At 38.6% G+C, this 15677-nt stretch overlaps 1 long non-coding RNA gene and 1 pseudogene across 1 annotated transcript in view; both read left to right on the plus strand.

The window, feature by feature from the left end:
• LOC129058141 (uncharacterized) overlaps window positions 1–15677 on the plus strand; it is a 70273-nt gene that overhangs the window by 6156 nt on the left and 48440 nt on the right. The window contains exon 2 of the long non-coding RNA XR_008523031.1: window positions 2621–2707. This is a non-coding gene — a long non-coding RNA (uncharacterized LOC129058141). The remainder of the gene's footprint in view (window positions 1–2620; window positions 2708–15677) is intronic.
• On the plus strand, window positions 4914–5333 carry LOC112132345 (large ribosomal subunit protein uL14-like; annotated as a pseudogene).

The raw sequence follows: 15677 nt of genomic DNA on the forward strand, positions 1-15677 counted from the left end.
TTTATAATCCAGGCACTTAAAACTTTTCTCTGAAATATCCACATGATTGATATGATAATTTTGACTGAATTAGTCAAATTGCTCTTTCACAGTTTGCCTTCTCATTACAGGAGTAGATACAATCTAAGTGTGGCTGTAACATTTATAAATGCAGAACACTAAACGCATAGCTTACAGTACCTTTCAAGATTCAACCAATTATACATAATCACTTACCTTATGGCAACATAGGTAGTCACAATTTATCATCCTCTTCTTCAAAAGCATATACTTAGGACGTTTCCTCTGGGACCCTGTAGCAGTGCCATAGAAAACATTTCAATGTATGACACTCGACCATTCTAACCACTCAGTTATTGCCAACTACTGTGGCATATATATATATGAATATAGGTAGCAGAGCAAACCCTGAGCAAATAATTAAATGAATAATGTTTTCCATGATAATTACTCCATTTAATAAAATGTGTTAATATCAAAATAATATATACTTCTGCAGAAGCTACAAAAAAGGCATCAGTCCTAAATTGAAAGTTTAATGGGATGTTTCTATAGCAAATCTGATAACAATTTGCTAAAATTTTTATTTAATATGACTACTTTTTTTTAAGTTGGAAATACAGAGTAGAGGGGAGAAACAGTTATACAAAGGCTCCAAATGATCTATTAATATTAGTAAACTCACTGTAAGAAACCGAAAGTGCCTCCTGGAATCTATTTTCATCATCTTGATGAAAATTATGTATATAAAATTAGATTTACCTTTTGTCTCCAGAAAATGAAACAGGAACAGATTTGTTGATTATGGCTAGAAAGATGAGAAAGATGCTTTAATATTAATATTAAATGAGAGAAGGCAGAAGACCTGTATAACTTAATTTTTCTTCTTTTTCACTGAGATGAAGAGATGGACTTTCTAACTGATAAGAAACAGGAAGGAGAAAAGATCGAAAACTTAAGCAGTCAATAATCAGATACTGTGTTAGATGCCAGGCTATGGTGTTGACTAAAGCAGAAAAAATTTCTCCAGGATGAAAGGAAAAAAATGAAAACAAAGAGAAATCTTAAATGATTATAAATCTCTGAGTACAATCCAACTCTCTCTCAAGAAAATAAGGCAACTTACATGTGCAATTGTGGAATCATGGTTGATCGTCTTTAAAACACATTGAGAATGAAACACATATGAAAAAACTGGCCAGTGACAAATGGCATCTTCGTATTTGAAGAGTGAAAAGGCTAGGCTATAGAAACTACAAACTGGTAAGATTAATGATTATCTCTGGGTAAATGTCCTAACAATCCTAACAGATTATTAAACAGACAGCTTGGCAAAATGTAGAGAAGGAAAAGGTAATTATTAGACATCAGAATTTTTTTTTTCTTTTAATTTTGAGATGAAGTCTCACTCTGTCGCCCAGGGTGGAATGCAGTGGCACGATCTCAGCTCACTGCAACCTCCACTTCCCTGGTTCAAGTGATTCTCCTGCCTCAGCCTCCGGAGCAGCTGGGATTACAAGCATGCAGCACCATGCCAGGCTAATTTTTGTATTTTTAGTAGAGATAGGGTTTCACAATGTTGGCCAGGCTGGTCTGAAACTCCTGACCTCAAGCTATCTGCCCACCTTGGCCTCCCAAAGTTCTGGAATTACAGGCGTGAGCCATGGCACCAGTCCAGGCATCAGAATTGTTACACTAAATTCAACTCGTACCTTGGTACAAAAAAAAAACAAAAAATTGGCCCACATAGTAGGCCAATAAAGAGTTGTTAACTGCTATTATTTTCTGTGGAATAAATTGATCAGATAACATCATCATCTATCTTGATTTTAGAAAGAGAGTTGACAAAATCTCTCATATCTTAATGGGCAAGATGGTTCTGTCTAGTTCAACACACTTATCAGTGACTAAGAGGACATCAAAAGCATGTTTATCACATCTTTGGTACACAACTGAGAAGAATAGCTAATTCACTGAGCAAGAACCAGACTTAAAATTTTCTTCATGCACTGGAAGAGTAGAATAAAGCCCCAAAGTGAAATTTTACTAAGATAAACATAAAGTCCTGGGTTTATATTTTTAGAAGGTCAATTATATAAGTCAATGATAAAGAAGCTGTGACTTTATATCAGTTGATGTGAGAAAAAATCTGTTAAGTTTAGTGGATGAAAAGCTCAACATGTTTCAACAACAGGATAGAGAAGATGATAAATCAAATGCAGTTTTAGGTTCACTAAACCAAACCCTAGTGTCCAGATGGAGAGAGGGGATGGTCCACAGCAGCTCCACAACTGTAGCTGGGGCTCCACTTCCAGAATCCACATTTTTACAGAGACATTGACAAATGACAAAAATCTGGGGAGGGCCACAAGAATGGTTGAGCCTCGAGGCCATGTCTTACGAGAAACTGTTGAGGGGAGTGGGTAATGTTTAACAGAGATAAGCAAAGCTTGGCAGACCATGACGGCAGTGCCCCAGTGAAGGGAGAGTTGTCATCTGGAAGAGGAGCACCCTCACTCAATTTTGTTCCAAGGGCAGAACTAAAAGCAGCAGGTAGCTTTTAAAAAAAATTTGTTTATGTATTCATTTTCTGAGACAGGGTCTCACTCTCTTGTCCAAGGTGGTTTTGAACTCCTGGGCTCAAGTGAACCTCTTGCTTCCGGAGTAGCTGAGACTACAGGCATGTGCCACCACACCCAGCCAGCAGGTAACTTTATAAAAACAGTAGATTTCTTGTCAATATAAGGAAAAACTGTCTTAGAATTTGAGTTTTTCTGTATCTGCTGTTCTGTTAAGTAGTGGCCCCCAACACTGGTTAACCATCTATCAGCACCGTTGTACGAGGGAATTCCTGTGTTGATAGGAAAATTGAATTTCGTAACCTCTAAAAGTCTTTATGAAATGATGGCTGAAACAAGCAAATTGCAAGGCAATCCGGAAAGAATGAGCTGTGGAGGCTCTGCAGAGGATAACAGCTATTGAAAATGTCTGTGTGGATTAAGATGGGAGTACTGATCAGAGGAGAGATTGGGAAGAGGAGTTAATGATCTAGGACAGTGCTGCCTGTAAAAATATAATGTGTAACATATATGCAAGCCACATTTGTAAGCTTAAATGTTTTAGCACCCATATTTAAAAAGTAAAAAGAACTAGGAGAAATTAACTTTAATAATATATTTTATTTTACCCCATATATCCAAAATATTCCCATTTTAACATAGACTTAAGATTAACGAAGTTATTAATGAGATATTTTACATTTTTTATATTAAGTATTTGAGGACCTTTGTTTATATTACACTTATAGGACATCTGAATTCACATTAATCTTATTTTGAGTGCTCAGTAACCACATGTGGTAAGTGGCTACCATATTGGACAGCAAAGACGAGGAAAAAAAGTCTCTGAGCATGGCTAGTTAAAATAAAAGCGATTATTAGCAAAATCAAGCTGAACTGTACAGGTTACCAAGAAATTCTGGAGACATGGCCAAAATAAAGAGGGTAACTGTGGAATGTTTTCATTTTGGCAGGCACAAGAGTGATAAGAGCCAGGAATACAGGTGGAGTTTGACCAAATTGAGCAGAGAATCCAATTGAGGCTGAACTGCACCTGCCCCACTCCTGGTTGCTCTGGCAACCAGACTCCCTCCCCATGCTAATGACATTATAATGAGAACATCCACATGCAAATGAATTAAGCAGTAATTACAGGCAGATCCTCACTTGTTCTACTAGCTCAGCTTAAGAGGGTGGTGGTTGAGAGAGGAGTTGGGGAGAGTTTGATACTGCACAGGGGAGACTGGGAAAGGAAATAATTTGAGTTACAAAATAAAACGGTTATCTGGAACCTATATAACAGGCAATAAAGTCATGTGGTTACATATTCACATTGTTACGTCCGTGGCTTTTCTTGCTCTTACCATTACTCATGGGAGAGAGACCACCCAGGTGGAGAAGGGGAAAGAACAGAGAAACAACAGCAACTCCATAAGAAAGGCACAGATTTTGGGAGAAATGTCACCTTCCTCCCCTCCTTGGTCCTCCTATTTCAAAAGAAATTACTTATGGTTTGCTTTACCTTCCAACCCATCCATGCAGAGCTACAGTGAAAAGCATTGAAACTCTGGAAAAAGATAAAAAGTAGAAAGAAAGCTTGTCTTTAATTCTTGGTTCTGATTTTTTCTTAATTGCTTTTGTAGTTTTCCCCAAGTTGATCAGAGCCAGGTTGTAATTAATGATGAATAAGTTGAATACTGAACTTCAGAAACTTGATAACCCTGGCCACATGGAAACTTTTATTGATGTGGAAATAGTGTGTATACTGAAGTTTTACATCTTGTAGGAATTTTTAGGTTTCCAGAATCATGCTAGGTCTCTCATTAAATATATATCTCTGTGTGTGTGTATATATATATATAATGCTAACATAAAGAAAAAATGGTTAATGATATGCTCAGAAAATATTCAGATCAAACTATTAGACATGCATTGGGGGTACATCACTTTGGCTAGCATACCAATAGACATGATAACATTATTTACACTATACGTCAATATATGGCCTTTACTTTCCATCGTTCAAGATGTTGAAGTGGGCCAGGCGCAATGGCCTAAGGCTGTAATCCCGGCACTTTGGGAGGCTGAGGTGGGTGGACCACCTAAGGTCAGGAGTTCAGGACCAGCCTGGCCTACATGGTGAAACCCCATCTCTACTAAAAATACACACAACAAAAAAAAATAGCTGGTCATGGTGGCAGGTGCCTATAATCCCAGCTACTCAGGAGGCTGAGGCAGGAGAATTGTTTGAACAGGGGAGGCGGAGGTTGCATTGAGCCGAGATCACGCCATTACATTCCAGCCTGGGCAACAAGAGTGAAACTCTGTCTCAAAAAAAAAAAAAAAAAAAAAAAGATGTTGACGTGAGGACGTGGTGGGTCCTCTGGTGCAAAATTCTGAATTTCCTTGAGTCTCCCGGTAGGAGCTGTGATCAACTGTGCTGACAACACAGGAGCCAAAATCCTGTATATCATCTCCATGAAGATCAAGGGACGGCTGAACAGACTGTCTGCTGCTGATGTGGGTGACATGGTAATGACCACGGTCAAGAAAGGCAAACCAGAGCTCAGAAAAAAGGTACCTCCAGCAGTGGTCATTTGACAACAAAAGTCATACTGGAGAAAAGATGGCGTGTTTCCTTATTTTGAAGATAATGCAGGGGTCATAGCAAACAATAAAGGTGAGATGAAAGGTTCTTCCATGACAGGGCCAGTAGCAAAGAAGCGTGTAGACTTGTGATCCCAGATTGTGTCCAATGCTAGAAGCATTGCATGATTCTCCAGGACTTTTTTTTTAATAAAAATAAAAATAAAAAACTTTAAGCCAATTAAAAAGTATTTGTTCCCAAAACAAAACAAAAAAACCCCAAAAAATATGGCCTTTAAATATGCATTCATAAAGGAAATGATAATCGCCTAATTACCTAGTGCTTACTATATTCCAGGGACTATTGTAAGTTGCACAGCAACCCTGTGAGATAAGCATTATTGTCAGCCTATTTTACAGATAGTGAAACAAGGCAACTTACCCAAGTTCCTAAGTGGCAGATCCAAGAAATGAATCCAGTTAGCTTAGCTCCAGAATCCACAGATGTGTATCATAAGATATCAAGGATAGATCCTTCAAAAAGATAAACCAATCTTTGTTAATGGTTCACTAATCAACTATTTTGCTACCTAGTAGAACTACTAATACAGTATTGTAAAATTATTTATTATGACTATTACATTTAGAATAAAAAATGGAACAAGTAGGCCAGTTTGCCTGGAATGGAAGGTTCACTTAGGACATAAGAGGACAGTGTTGATAAGGGCCCAATTGTCAAGGAATCCTGAATAAGGAAGGCTCCAGAAGGATGCTACTGAAAGTTTTTGATGTGAGGAAAACAGTATTTGAGGAAATGTAATTTAACAGTAGAGTGCAAATATAGGAGGGAAAAGAGATGAGCTATTGGGATCAGTTAAACTATATTTTTTACCCAAGTGTGTGCATGTAATAATGCTAGTAGTAGGGATGAAAATAATTAATGAACAGAAACTTTCAAGGCAAAAACTCAAATGAAACTCTGGATATTGGCTAAAGTGAAATAATTGAGGAATTAGGGTTAAATCTCAGACTTTCTACCAAAGTGATGAGGTGACAGATGAGGGGAGGTTTCTTTCTTTCTTTCATTTTCCTTTTTTTTCCTGAGATGCAGTTTTGCTCTGTCACCCAAGCTGGAGTGGTATAGTGGCACGATCTCAGCTCACTGCAACCTCTGCCTCGAGTTCAAGTGATTCTCCTGTCTCAGCCTCCCAAGTAGCTGGGATTCCATGTGGGTGCCACCACATCTGGCTAATTTTTTTTTGTATTTTTCAGTAGAGTGGGGGTTTCACTATGTTGACCAGGCTGGTCTCGAACTCCTGACCTCAAGTGATCCACCTATCTCAGCCTCCCAAAGTGCTGGGATTACAGCTTTAAGCCAATGCACCCGGCCAAGATAAGGGGAAGTTTCAGTGGCAAATGGATTCAGACATGATTTCAGCCTGGACATCTATGACACTTGGGGCCAGATTATTCTTTGTTGTGGGCACTTCCCTGTGCATTGCAGGGTGCTTAGCAACACTCTTGGCCTCTACTCACTAGAAGCCAGTAGCACCCGTCCCAGTGTGACAGTGTCTCCAGACATTGCCACGTGTGTCCTGGGATGGGGGTGGGCTGTGGAGGGAAAGCAACAAAATCACCCTTGTTTGAGAAACACTGGTTTAGGGAATTAGAGTGTGAGTTTAGTAGAGGAGTTTGAGGCAGTAGGTGGGACAAACAGGTGAGAGCATCAGGAGGCTTGGGAAGGGTAAAACTGAAATTCCAGAGATGAGAGAGAGAGAGAAGAGAGAGAGAGGAAAGAGAGAGAAGAGAGAGAGAGAGAGAGACCAGAGCTGAATAGGAAGATTTGAAGGTTTTGTATTATCGCACAAAGGAGCAATAGTGGATAAGATATCCGAAGTGGGGATTTAGAACAACACCAACAAAGAAGCATAGAACTCTGGAATAAACAAACTCAAAGGAAGAAAAACTACCCATGAAGGAAATAGAGGCAGTGTCCTGAGGAGAGAAGAAGCCAAGGCTTGGCAATGTGATCAATCCCAAAGGTGAGAGCTGTGCGAAGGAGGGAAAGCTGCAGTTCTCCAGGAGTGACAGAGAAACCATTTGGATGGACACTGTTGGTTAGGGCCAGGTGTGGTGGCTCATGCCTGTAATCCAAGCACTTTGGGAAGCCAAGGCAGATGGATCACTTGAGGTCAAGAGTTCAAGAATAGCCTGGCCAACATGGTGAAACTCTGCTTCTACCAAAAATATAAAAATTACCTGGGCTTGGTGGTACATGCCTGTAATCCCAGCTACCTGGGGGTCTGAGGCATGAGAATCACTTGAACCAGGGAGCAGAGGTTGCAGTGAGTCAAGATTGAGCCACTGCACTCCAGCCTGGGCAACAGAGCGAGACCCCATCTCAAAACAAAAACAAAAACAAACAAACAACAACAACAACAAAACCAAAACTGTTGGTTAGGATGATGAACAGGTCCCCAGGAAAGACAAATTACATTGAGGTCTCTGTGGGTGGTGGTAGGGTGATGGTGTTGAACTAGATTTCAAAAATGCAAAGAGTGAGTGGAAGGTAAAGAAGAGAGGGTGGCTGGATTATTCTTTGGGGGACCTTTGGCACTGACAATTAGGAAATGGCAAGGTCAATTAAACAGGAAGAATTTGCCTTTTTAAGATATAGAATGATACAGGGAGTTTTATGAAAAGCAGGCAGGGAGAAATCTCTGAGAAACCAGGGTCTTAAAGAAAGTTCAAAAGCCCTGTCTTTTTGTTTTTGTTTTTGTTTTTTGAGACAGGGTCTCACTCTGTCACCCAGGCTAGAATGCAGTGGCTCTATCACGGCTCACTGCAACCTCTGCCTCCTAGGCTCAAGCGATCTTCCGACCTCAGCCTCCCTAGTAGCTGGGACTACAGGCACATGCCACCATGCCTGGCTAATTTTTGTATTTTTTGTAGAGATGGGTTTTCACCATGCTGCCAGGCTGGTCTTGAACTCCTGAGCTCAAACTGTCTACCTGCCTCAGCCTCCCAAAGTGCTGGGATGACAGGCATGATCCACAGCACCAGGCTAAAGGCCCTGGTTTGATCTTCAAACAAGAAGACAAACTTTTGAGATGAACATAGTGCTGTAAGCACCTCTTCTTAGAAATCTCAAGAGCAAAACATAGAACAGAAAATAAAGATGCCAATTTACTTATTCATGAAACAGGAAAGCCAACTTAAAAAAAAAACTTTGGGCAGGGCATGGTGGCTCACGCCTGTAATCCCAGCACTTTGGGAGGCCAAGGAGGTTGGATCACGTAGGTCGAGAGTTCAAGACTAGCCTGGCCAACATGGTGAAACTCTGTCTCTACTAAAACTACAAAATTAGCTGGTGTGGTGGCGCATGCCTGTAATCCCAGCTACTCGGGAGGCTAAGGTAGGAGAGTCGCTTGGACTCAGGAGGCGGAGGTTGAGGTGAACTGAGATCATGCCATTGCCCTCCAGCCTGGGCAACAAGAGCAAAACTCCATCTCAACAAACAAAACAAAACAAAACAAAAAAACTTTGTAAGAGAAGGGGGTCATGATATGCCTTTAGTACTTTTTGATGTTTGACTCCTATAAATATGTATTACTTTTTGCAAAACAATTAATAAATTTTGTCCAAAGAAAGGCAAGATCTGGAAAATAAAATATCATGCTGTTTTGGTCTTCTCTCAAAAAGAGAATTCCAGAATTACATAGTGCACAATTTTTAAAATGCATCACTCATGGGTGTGGGACTGTGTAACACTGGCCTTTTGCCAATTACCTGAGTCAGTTGTTAGGATGTTGAAGCCAGAGGACTGTAGTAGTCTTAAGTAAGTGCAGCTGAGGGGGAATATCTTAGACAATTTGTATGAAAAGTGTATTTTAATACACTAAACGTCTATGGAATCATCTACTTTTAAAAGTTTGTTTGATGTATAATCTTGAGTGCCTTAGAGGAAAGACTTTTCAGCAACTAAAATCTTTCGTTTTTGAATTTACTTTCCATTTTTATCAACATGTCCATCTGTCTACGCATTTAGGGTTTACTAGAATCAGAGATAATTACCAGGTGCAAAAATTTCAGATTGTTAATTTATTCTACATTTTATTATAACATTTTATTTTTAAAATTTGTATTCTAAAATTACACACATTCACTGCAACTTTTATTGTAAAAGTTTTATATGCTACTCTCTTGATCACAGAGAGTAGCATATATCCTGCTTTTTGTTTGGTTTGTTTTTGAGATGGAGTTTCGCTCTTGTTGCCCAGACTGGAGGGCAATGGCACTATCTCAGCTCACTGCAACCTCCACCTCCCAGGTTCAAGCGGTTCTCCTGCCTCAGCCTCCTAAGTAGCTGGGATTACAGGTATGCACCACCATGCCTGGCTAATTTTTTATTTTTAGTAGAGATGGGGTTTCTCCATGTTGGTCAGGCTGGTCTCAAATTCCCGACCTCAGGTGATCTGCCCACCTCGACCTCCCAAAGTGCTGAGATTACAGGTGTGGGCCATCATGCCTGGCTGTATACTGTTTTAAAAGTTTCAGTGAATGTGTGTAATTTTAGAATAAAATATAAATTTATTCTAAAGTATTCTAAAATATTTTAAAATTATTTTATTCTAAAATTACACACATTCACTGAAACTTTTAAAACAGTATATATGCTACTCGCTGTAATCAAGAAAATCTCCTCTTTCATTATTGTAGTTGTTACCATAAGCAAATTTAATGCAGGCATAAATAATACATCCAAGTTGGCAAACGAACTTCATACAAAATTCAGAAAATTTAAGTATTGAATACAATATGCTGAACTTGGTTTCATTTAATTGATTTTATAGGCCTTTATTTTGTGAGTCATGGAATAATACCTTGAGGATTTCAGAAATTTTAATGATAAAGCTTTATTGTGGTTTATCTAAACCTCCTTTCATGTTCCCTTTTCAGTTGCTCTATGGAAAAGTACTTATTGAAAAGGATTCACTGAAAAAGATTATTTGTGAAATGCATACTAAAATATTTCGTGAAAAGCATTTAATTTGAATGAAATATTTTACATTATTACTGACATTATAAGATCACAGATCTTTATCTTTTCAGAAAAGAGCATGTGCATTCCATATATATTCAAACAGTCATACGTAGTTTTTGAGTGCCATGCATTGTGTTATGTGCTAGGAATGCTGTAAGGACCAAAGCACTTAACACAATGTTGTAAGGACCAGAGTGACAAAGTCTCTGTCCTCTTAGAGGTAAACTTCTTAGTGAGAGAGGGATGAAAACACAAATGAACAAATCACATAATGTAATCAATAAGATGAGTGGTTTCTGTCACAGGAATAGGGTGTCAGACAAGGCCACTTGGATGAGTTGGTATATCATATACATCACATGCTCTGTGGTGCACCCTTGGTGTTTATATATGTAATATATACATTACATTGCCATGTATATTTTTATCCTGAGTTCAAACAAAACTTGGCTCTTCAAAATTACAATGTCAGTTTCTAAGTGCCCAATTAAAAAGGAACAGATACTCAAAACACAAATTAAGGCCAGGTGCAGTGGCTCATGCCTATAATCCCAGCACTTTGGGAAGCCGAGGTTGGTAGATCACGAGGTCAGGAGTTCAAGAGCAGCCTTGCCAGCATGGTGAAACCCCATCTCTACTGAAAATACAACAATTAGCCAGGCATGGTGGCACACACCTGTAGCCCCAGCTACTCGGGAGGCTGAGGTAGGAGAATCGCTTGACCCCAGGAGGTGGAGGTTACAGTGAGCCAAGATCACGCCACTGCACTCCTGCCTGGGTGACAGAGTGAGGCTCTGTCTCAAACAACAACAACAACAAAACCCCACAAATGAGTTTGTTTTAACATAATTTCTTGCCTGCATTTAATCTAATTATTTAAATCATAGTTTAATTCTAACATGTAAACTTCGTTTATTGGAAACACACATTCAATAAATTCTTATTGTTCTTAGGTTATATTTTTTGTTTGACTTACAGTTTAAGAACCAGGTTCGGATATACTATAATTACTGTGTCTTAAATAACTCCAAATTTGTTCTTAATAATCACTAACAATCATATACTTGACTTTGTTTTTGTTCTCTTTCACCATCCACACTTTGGTCCACAATTTATATATACAAACTAAATGTAAACTTTCCATCAAAAAGAGTAAGAACCCGTTATATCCATCATGACATCTCTCTACCATTTGTATACATAGTAAATATGAAATATTTTTATTGCATCCATGTCCCAAATAAATGTTGTTTTAAATGCAATATGATATTAAAATTGCAGCAATGTATAGAACTCAAACATGAGAATATATTCAGGAATGGATATAATAACTTGACCACAATATAGTTTAACTCTTTTTATGTGTATGATTAAGATTCATAAAATGCTAGAAAAAACAATAATAATAAGACGTAAAAAGTAATTAATATGGACAAGTTCAAAGGACATCAGTGTAGACATTAAAACAGTACACTATACCTAGGTAACATGGATTTTCCCTGATCATCTTGAAGTGCCAGCTTCAGGATATGGCTGGCATTTTTCTAGGGTTGTTTCTAAACACAACAATTTATTCATTCAGCAAGACTTCCAATTATTTTACACTCGATGAAGTTACTGCTCTGGAGAAGTGTCTTTTATTGGCAGATTTTATAGATTTCTATGAGTTAGTAACCAATACCCCTAGATGCACCTGCAAATGGTCTCTTTATACTGTGGTTATAAACAAGATTGGATCATGAAATGTTGGCACAATTTTTAGGATATTAACTTGAAAAATCATTCTGAACATGCATAGGAATTTCAGGCTCCTGATATCCTCAATTCGAGTGATAAAATCTAACTGCTTGGCCTTATAATTTTTAGTATGGTCCAGGCCAGCAATTTCCAAACCTTGGTTTTCTCACTCTGTAAGTTGTCTTCAGTTTTCTTACATGGCCTTGAAAATATTTTTAAAAATAAGAACCAACCAACTAAACAGAAATAAACTGATCAGTCATTAAGCAATTAGTATGTGTTTAGTATTGTATTAGGGCCAAAGGGGAACCACTGCCCATGGTACCTGCATTTGGAGATTGTCATTTTGTTGAGAAGATGAGATAGAGACAAATAGTATGCAAAGGTTAAAGCAGGAGAATAGAGTCCAAATTTAACTATAACACATCCTACTATCACACATTAAATGGGTGAGTGCCTGTGTATGTGTGTGTATATGTGCCATGGGGTTCTTTGAAATCAAAGGAACAACACTTGGGTATAAGTTACAGGTTGTTAATTCATAGTGATGTAAAAACATAGCTTGTATTTTTGTTCTTGCTGCTCTTAACCCAATCTGTATCCCATTTTTTTGAGATAATTACTTAAAAGGGAGGCTTCTAAGGAAAACTGAAAGGATGTGGATGGACGGCTTGGCCCATTCTCTGCGTCTCTCAGCAGCTGCCCACATGAGAGCGTCCAAGCAACCATCGCCTTTGCTGGGCTGCATTGTTCTGACCCTCTCGGACCAGTGTAGTTGTGCTAACCCGATTTATGAGATGCAGCAACATCTGGCGGCATTGGCATCCTTGTTCAGCGCCGATTGTCAATCCGTGTCACCGGATGAATGTGTACTAAGTGCCTGTTGGGGTGTGTGATAATAAAGCCTGCATTAGCAAATGTTGGGGGCAGGGTCAGGCAGGGGCATTCTTGAGCCCCCCATGCAGTGCAACGGAGTGGGCAACAAAGGGGAGGTGGCAGGATGCACAGAAGTGCTGATGCAGAAGGCCTGACACGCCGCAGGCGGTACGTGACATGTCGTGGCTTCTGGCTGTTGTTGGGTGTGATGAATGTCACAGACATGATGGATGACTTTCAGATCTTTCCCATTATATCATATCTGTAAGAAATTCCCTCTTCCTCAAATGTCTTTTTGTTTCCCCACCCCTGAGCTGCAGATGGCATCTGCCCACGCATTCCCATTGTGTGAAGCTCACAGAGAACCTCTCCATTCTTCTGGGATCCTGCTCATGGTTGAATTGCTAGCATTCAATTAAGACTTGAAATTATGGCTTTGGGCAGTTTAACCTCTTTTAACACAGAGTAATAGTAGCTACTCTGGACATTTAGGAATTTCCTGAGGTGTCCCCAATATATTTCATTAAGATCTGAAAGGACAGAATCAGTAAATAAGATAAAGGCAATTGTTTTCTTTTACCTGCTTCAGAATTAAATTGTTTTTACAAAGAAAAAATATTCTTTTGCAAATAAAGCCATTTGTATACATACAAGAATTCCTAACAAAGTGTGAAGTGATGTCACAGTTGCAAAATGCAGCCTGACAATATAAGAATTCCTATTAGGTGTAGAGGTTAAATATACATGAATTGATAGCCAAAGCTATAGCTTCTCCTTTATTTTCTCCCGTTAGCTCAATGACATAGATTTTACATGTCTGATTTATGAAGTAAATGTTTTTTTCTTTGGAAGAGCTGCAATGATGAGTAATGTGGAAAAGAGCAGATTGGTTATACACAGCCTTTCCTGCTCCTTTCTAATGATTGTTCCAAACATTACGCTCAAAGAGAACATAAGCTGCAGTTATAGATAAGCCAGTGAATGGGCACAGGGATTTTCTTCTGAATTACAGAAAATGCAATATGCCATTCAGGTACTCCCCGGTTCAACATATGCTCCATGATATTTGCAGCATGTAGGTGATTTAAACTACTCAAATGAAACACTCCAAGCTAATGTTTAAACATTTATGGATTGAAGCAACACTAGTTATAGAGGGTAAAAGCCAGACAAATCCTTAGAAGTCTCGGATTAATTGTAAATAGTCAACCTCACACTCCAGGTTACAGAAAAATTGGGCTTAGAAGGTAGGATCAAGGCGCATACCTTGATGATTATCAACGGAATGTTGGAATTCCCAGGAAGGACTCCTTGTGTGCAGGTAAAGAATTAAAAGACTCTTGGAATTAGAAGAATGAAAAGACTCTTGGAAAACTCAGTATCAGGAGGAACACTCAGTTAATGAGAGATAAGAGAGCAACTAAAAATAGGGGAGTTAGTGAAAAACAGAAAGGAATTAGGAAAAGCACCTGAGGAACAGGAGAAAAGGAATTATGGACCCAATAAACACAGGCCTCTGGGCCACTGACTGAAAAGCTCTAATGGTTTTTGAAGGTTGACTTAGGGAAGTGACAACCCTAATCTACACTGAGGCATGACAAGGGAAAACAATAATATCCAACACTTATTAAGAGCTTACTATGTGCCAGACACTTTTCTTAGTGCTCTATATGTATCCAACAACTTTTTGAAGATCAGATACCCAATCCATTAATAGTTTAAAATAGTGTCTGTTCAAGTCTTCTATATACATGCATTCTCTCCGGGCATTCTCAACCTAGCAAGCCACATGGATCCCTGGGTCCCATGCAGCAAACCGCCATGGCACATGTATACCTATGTAACAAACCTGCACGTTCAGCACATGTATCCCAGAACTTTAAGTAGAATTAAAAAAAAAAATATGGATTCCTAAGACCCTCCCACAGAGGTCTTGGGCTACAGAGGCTTTTCTTTTAATAAGCCATCCAGATAATTCTTTATGCTCAGGATATTTTGGAAAACACTGACTTAAGAAAAAATAAAAGGCTTCCAAGAATTTTTGCTTTATAGATCATACTGCCACATTCAGGAGTAAGCAGAGGAAAAATAAAAATATATACATATATATTAGGCAGTGTACACTCAATACATATTTTGAATGACTGCATGACAACTTTGGCTTATAGAATATTATTAAAGAAACGTAGCCTAAAGTTGCAGAGCAGTTTGACAATAGATAAGATAAATTTTCAAGTAAATGTAGTGCCTAATTTGTCTTAATTAGAATTCTTAGAAGTAAATAACTTACAATTAGTACATTGCATGTTACTAAATTATTCATGACTTACTGCACAATAAATTTTGTCGAAGTGTGTGGACCAAGGATGGACTCTGTGGCCACGATATTGTCTGGTGCATTTCTTTCATTGGACTATAAACATCTGAAAGAGGACGTTGCATTCTAATGCGATGCCCTATGAAACCGCACAGGCAAAACTCAACAGCCTCCTTCTCTGTCAGTTCCTAATCATGCAAAATTCTGACCTCAACTAGCAGAACTCTACAAGTCAAAAAAACTCCAAAAGAGGACATTCTTTTTTGGAAGTTTCTACCATAGCAAGTGTCTTATTCAAAAAAGATACTTTTTTTTTCTCCAGTATTTACTATTTTTATTATCTTCCCTTTCATATCTTTCACCTTTTCTGTTTTTTTTAATTTTATTATTATTATACTTTAAGTTTTAGGGTACATGTGCACAATGTGCAGGTTAGTTACATATGTATACATGTGCCATGCTTGTGTGCTGTACCCATTAACTCGTCATTTAGCATTAGGTATATCTCCTAATGCTATCCCTCCCCCTTCCCCCCACCCTACAACAGTCCCCAGAATGT

This window comes from Pongo abelii, chromosome 11, assembly GCF_028885655.2.
Source record: "Pongo abelii isolate AG06213 chromosome 11, NHGRI_mPonAbe1-v2.0_pri, whole genome shotgun sequence".
Taxonomy (NCBI): Eukaryota; Metazoa; Chordata; class Mammalia; order Primates; family Hominidae; genus Pongo; species Pongo abelii.